The following is a 5,030-nucleotide window of genomic DNA, read 5'->3' as shown; positions in this document are numbered from 1 at the left end:
GGAATTAGGCCATTCGACCCATCAAGTCTACTCCGTCATTCAATCATGGCTGATCTATCTTTCCCTCTTAACCCCATTCTCCTGCCTTCTCCCCATAACCCCATGACACACGTACTAATCAACAATCTATCTATCCTTGCCCTGACAATATCCATTGAGGATCAAATATCACCTGAGCCCCCCTTCACCACTGTGCCTTGCCGTGCAGTGTAGTGCCAGTAGCTGAGCTGGTGCTTCCTGCTATCGGCTCTTCCTCACTCCTCCTGGCCTCCTCCTCCTTCACCTCTGCCCTTTGATGGAGCAGGGGGCTTGGGTGGGGGTGAGTCTCTGGAGAGCCTGCACGGATAAAGGGCGTGACTCTACTCTATGCATGTGCCGTTGTGTAACAGGAGGAGCAGTCATTACATGAATGTAGGGAGAGCTGCAAGGAGTCTTAGGATCGAACATATACCATGCATGGAACAGGCCCTTCAGCCCCCAATGCCTGCACTGAACATGATGCAAACTTAAATTAATTTCCTCAGCCTGCATGTGATCCATATCCCTCATTTTCTGCATATCCAAGTGCCTATCTAACAGCCACTTAAATGCTACTCTCGTATACGTGTCCATTACCACCCATGATACCGACCACTCTTTGTGTAAAAAACTTGCCCTGCACAACCCCTTTAAACTGCCCAACTCACCTCAAAGCTATATTCACCACCCTGGGAGAAAGGTCACACCAACCAGTCACTGAGTTATAGCCAGAAACCAAACTCCAAACCATGTGTTCACTGAGTGTATTAGAGGACAGGCCTCTCACAAAACATTCAGGAATTGTATGTCTCCACTAGATAATCAATGTCAATGACAAAGGTTGGATCACATTAGCTAATCAGCTAAGAGGAGAGGAGCTTCCGGGAATATCGCGATGCTCAATGATGATAGGGCTCAGCATCTGGAGACAAGACTGAAACCTTCACAACCATGTTCAGCCGGAGGTACTGAGTGGATGTTCCATCTTGATTTCCCCCTGAGATCGCCACCATCATAGAAGTATTCAGCCAATTTGACTCACTCCATGTACTGTCATGTGAGTGACAGTACATGAGCACACGGGAGCAAAGGCCATAGGACCAGAGAACATCCCGGATGTAGTGCACAAAACTTGTGGCCTACGCTTCTATCCAAGCTGTTCCAGGTATAACACGGCCATTTAGAAAAACAATCTTGAAAAGTGCCCAGGCGTGTTCTGGTTACAAAATGCAGGACAAATCCAATCCAGATAATTACCAGACTATCATTCTCATCTACTGTCTTTGTCAGTGCTATCAAGAGACATCTACTCACCAATAACATTATTATTTGTTGTGTTGCCACAATAATGTACCTGTAAAACTGCAGCAAGCAAGGATTTTATTGTTCTATTCTCTGTTAATATGACAATATTAAAGGAGCCTCAGGGTGGGGGAACCTGGGGGAAGAAGATCTCCGAATGCTGACCCACGGCCAACTTCTACCGCGGGCGCTGCGGCGACTTACTTACTTACAATCAGGAGCGGGATCCCTCGCCAGGGATCCCTGGAGAGGAGCTCCAGACCGCCGGCCCTGCAGTCTGTGGTGCTTCTGGCTGCGGCGCGGCGGGAACTTTAAATCTCCGACCGCGGCCTGCGGCCTACACCAGCCTGAAGCCGCGGTCTCCGGTGGGGAGGCACCGATTCAGGACTTACCTGGACTTTTTTACCTTGTCTGCACATCTGGACGCCCGCGGTGATGGCTGTGGAGGGTTGAGGTCATGACCACGGGGGAAAATGGAGGAGGACTGGCCAAATTTTGTGCCTTCCACCACAGTGATGAATGCTGTGGTGGATGTTTGTGTTACATTTTCAGTGTGTTTTGTGTGTTCTTTATCATTGTACCGCTGCTGGCAAATTCATTTCACTTGCACTTTATGTGCAACGTGACGAATAAAACCGTATTGTATTGTATTGTATTGTATTGTAATTAAACACAATATCTCTTGATAGACAATAGACAATGGATGCAGGAGTAGGCCGTTCGGCCCTTCAAGCTAGCACCGCCCTTCACTGTGATCATGGCTGATCGTTCACAATCAGTACCCCGTTTCTGCCTTCTACCCATATCCCCTGACTCCACTATAATAATAATAATAATAATGTTTATTTATATAGCACTTTTCAACAAAACCAATATTTGAACCAAAGTGCTTTACAGAGATTGATTAAATTAATTGAACAGATCAAATGTCAATAAATCCATACAAAACAAAAAAGAGAAAAAGAAAAAAAGACACAGAACAGTACACTATAGAAATCAACATGAAACGTCCCCCCACAGCAGAATTCACTGTGAGGGAAGGCACTAAAAATATCCAGTTCTCCCCCTCATAGTCCACCCGAGGTCGGGGTCTATATGTGGCCTCCTCAGCCAACCCGGTGTTTTCAGGCCCTCTGCCGCGAAGCTGGATCATCGGCGTCGGGTGAACATCCTTCAGCGGCTTGGACTGAAGCGGCCGCTTCCTCCCCGAAGACTGCAATGACCAAAGTTCACAGGCCGCGCCGGCCGGACCTCCGACTCTGGCGATCTCGGATCCCAGGCTCCGCGGTGCTGTAAATCCAGTGCCGCCCGCCCGCGGCTGGACGCTCTGTAGCCGCAGCTCAACGATGTCGCAGTCGGCGGTCACAGTGCCCCGGAGCTTACCGCAAGGCGACCCGGTAAGGCATCGCCCGCTCCATGTTGGTGTCCCAGCATCTGCACCGCCGGCGAAGCTGTAGTCCCGGCAGGAAACGCCGCTCCAGCGCTGCTCCAGCTCGATGGTAGGCCGCACAGAGAGGACGAAGATGCGGTTCGGAGAAAAACCGCATCTCCGACCAGGTAGGACTGGGGTTAAAATAGTTTCCCCCTTCCCCTCCCCCCACCCACCACATAAAAGAAGACCTCCAAGAAACATTTTGTAGGGACAGGACTAAAAATAAAAATAAAAAAGGGTGAAAGGACGGACTGCAGGAGGAGCAGCCATACACAACGGCGCATCACCCCCGCAGTCCGCCATCTTGAAAGTTACTATCATTCTATGCAGAAAAAGCTTAAAGTAAGGATAGTTGGTTGGATCAAAAGGAGATAAAGAATCATATTCCAGATTTGTTAAAGAAAGCATGCTGCATTAAAACTGTATCATGTCACAATTATCATATCACAATTATTATTGCTTTTTTCCCCCCTCAGTGTATTAAGCCAAGAGGCTTCTTAAATATTGGTCACACTGAGGAAAGAATATTTATGTAATGGCACAAATCAGTCTAAGCAGCTGGTAAAAGCATTGCCTAATGTCTTACTGAACTTTACAGAAGTATCAATTTTCAATCCACGAGTGAGCTGATCTCTACTAAAACAGGAGTCTGGCACTACAACCGGTAATATCAGGAAAAATCAATCAGTATTCTACACTGAAAAGATTTGTATTGGTATAGCTCAAAAGGGAAAATAAGTAAAGTGCAGAAGGTAGCATTACAGCTGCACTCAAATTGCATATAAAATAAAGCACAATTGGAAATATACACAAAAAGCTGGAGTAACTAAGCAGGACAGGCAGCATCTCTGGAGAAAAAGAATAGGTGATGTTTCGGGTCGAGACCCTTTTTCAGACTGGCTGGGAATTCATCCATTACACATAAGAGGTTGTTTAACAATCTAATAACAGTGGGGAAGTAGCAAACCGTTAGCTAATGATTAAAAACCTCAAAAAAACAAAACTAATATCAAATAAAATGAAGTGTTGTCATTAATGCTCCTTTGTAAATCTAACAGCAAGATTTCTTCAAATATACAGCAAAGTGTCCAACAACATCTGTATGTATACATTTACCCATTGATCTTTGGGTGTTATTAGAGAGTAGAGTGTTTAATTTGTTCATGATATATGTATTTTTATTTCTATTTATTTTTTACTGCACACTGAATGGATACTGGTTGAGCAACTTTTTTTGTTTCCTCTGGGTATGTGAGTACTCAGGAAAATGACAATAAAGATATACTATACTATACTATACTATACTATACTATACTATACTATACTATACTACTATACTACTATACTACTATACTATACTATACTATACTATACTATACTATACTATACTATACTCTTGTTGTTGGAAATGTAGTCAAACACTATTAAATTGCTGTCAGGAAGGAACTGGTTGCCTGCAGCTACTGTTACCAGCATGTTCTGCCCTGACACTATATGTAACTTTTCTGTGGCAAGAACAAGAACTACAGCCTTGCCAGCAGCAGTCCATAGAAAAAGGAAAGCACAATTTGGGAATTTAAAGTACATGTGAAATCTGCTGTTTACCCACTGTGTTTAGTGGCATTATTTTTCCTGGAACGAGCTAGGAAATGCTGGCAATATGGTGCCAAATGTCCCAACACCAACCTACAGTCCCCAGCCCTTCTGGTACGTTTGAACCACCTGCTGCACAAACACAGAAGTTGCAATGTTACTGGCTGAGTTTGGGTCCAGATTTCTCCCAACAGCACAGTGAATTCAGCAAAACCCTCACCATATGGACCATAGGGAGAGAAATAGACGCAAAGTGCTGGAGTAATGCCACCTATCCCACTTAGGCGATCTTTTAGGCGACTGCTGACGATTAGGCTGTTGCCACATGGTCGCGGGGTGACACCTGTATGGTTGTGCGTAGTCTCTTCAAGTAGCCCAAAGAGTCGTAGCGTTTTTCTGGTCACGACTGGATTTTGAAATGTTCTATCTTTAAGATCTCTGTCTAATTCTCTCTTGAAAGCCTCCAGTGAATTGGCCTCCACTGCCTTCTGAGGCAGAGAATTTCACAGATTCACATCTGTCTGAGTGAAAATGTTTTTCCTCATCTCTGTTCTAAATGGCCTACTCCTTATTCTTAAACTGTGGTCCCTGGTTCTGGACTCTCCCAACATCGGGAACTTGTTTCCTGCCACTAGCGTGTCCAATCCCTTAATAATCTTATATTTTTCAATAAGATTCCCTCTCA

Source organism: Leucoraja erinacea, chromosome 27 (assembly GCF_028641065.1).
Source record: "Leucoraja erinacea ecotype New England chromosome 27, Leri_hhj_1, whole genome shotgun sequence".
In the NCBI taxonomy this organism is placed as follows: domain Eukaryota; kingdom Metazoa; phylum Chordata; class Chondrichthyes; order Rajiformes; family Rajidae; genus Leucoraja; species Leucoraja erinaceus.
The sequence above is the reverse complement of the archived record's forward strand: the minus strand, read 5'-3'. Positions refer to the sequence as shown.